At 42.0% G+C, this 219-nt stretch overlaps 1 protein-coding gene across 1 annotated transcript in view; it reads right to left on the bottom strand.

The window, feature by feature from the left end:
• The window catches only part of LOC119586670 (protein groucho-like), a gene marked incomplete in the record, with an annotated part of 70613 nt that overhangs the window by 5387 nt on the left and 65007 nt on the right, over positions 1 to 219 (bottom strand).

The raw sequence follows: 219 nt of genomic DNA, 5'->3' as shown, positions 1-219 counted from the left end.
ACTTAGACGAAGAGAAAAAAGAATAGAAAACAAAGTATAAAACCGAAGCATAAAGAAGAAGAAAAAGAGAAAACCAACCAAGAAATCGTGCAAAAGCAAGAGTCACTGCATGTGCAAGAAAGCAAGAGGTTGACGCCCCCCCCTTAAACGTTGACGGCCAAGCAAACGTTCTTGTCAACGTGCGCAGGGACAAGAAAGACAATAACGAGGAACAAGGAA

This window comes from Penaeus monodon, chromosome 21, assembly GCF_015228065.2.
Source record: "Penaeus monodon isolate SGIC_2016 chromosome 21, NSTDA_Pmon_1, whole genome shotgun sequence".
Classification (NCBI taxonomy): domain Eukaryota; kingdom Metazoa; phylum Arthropoda; class Malacostraca; order Decapoda; family Penaeidae; genus Penaeus; species Penaeus monodon.
This window is presented reverse-complemented; position numbering and strand designations above follow the sequence as displayed.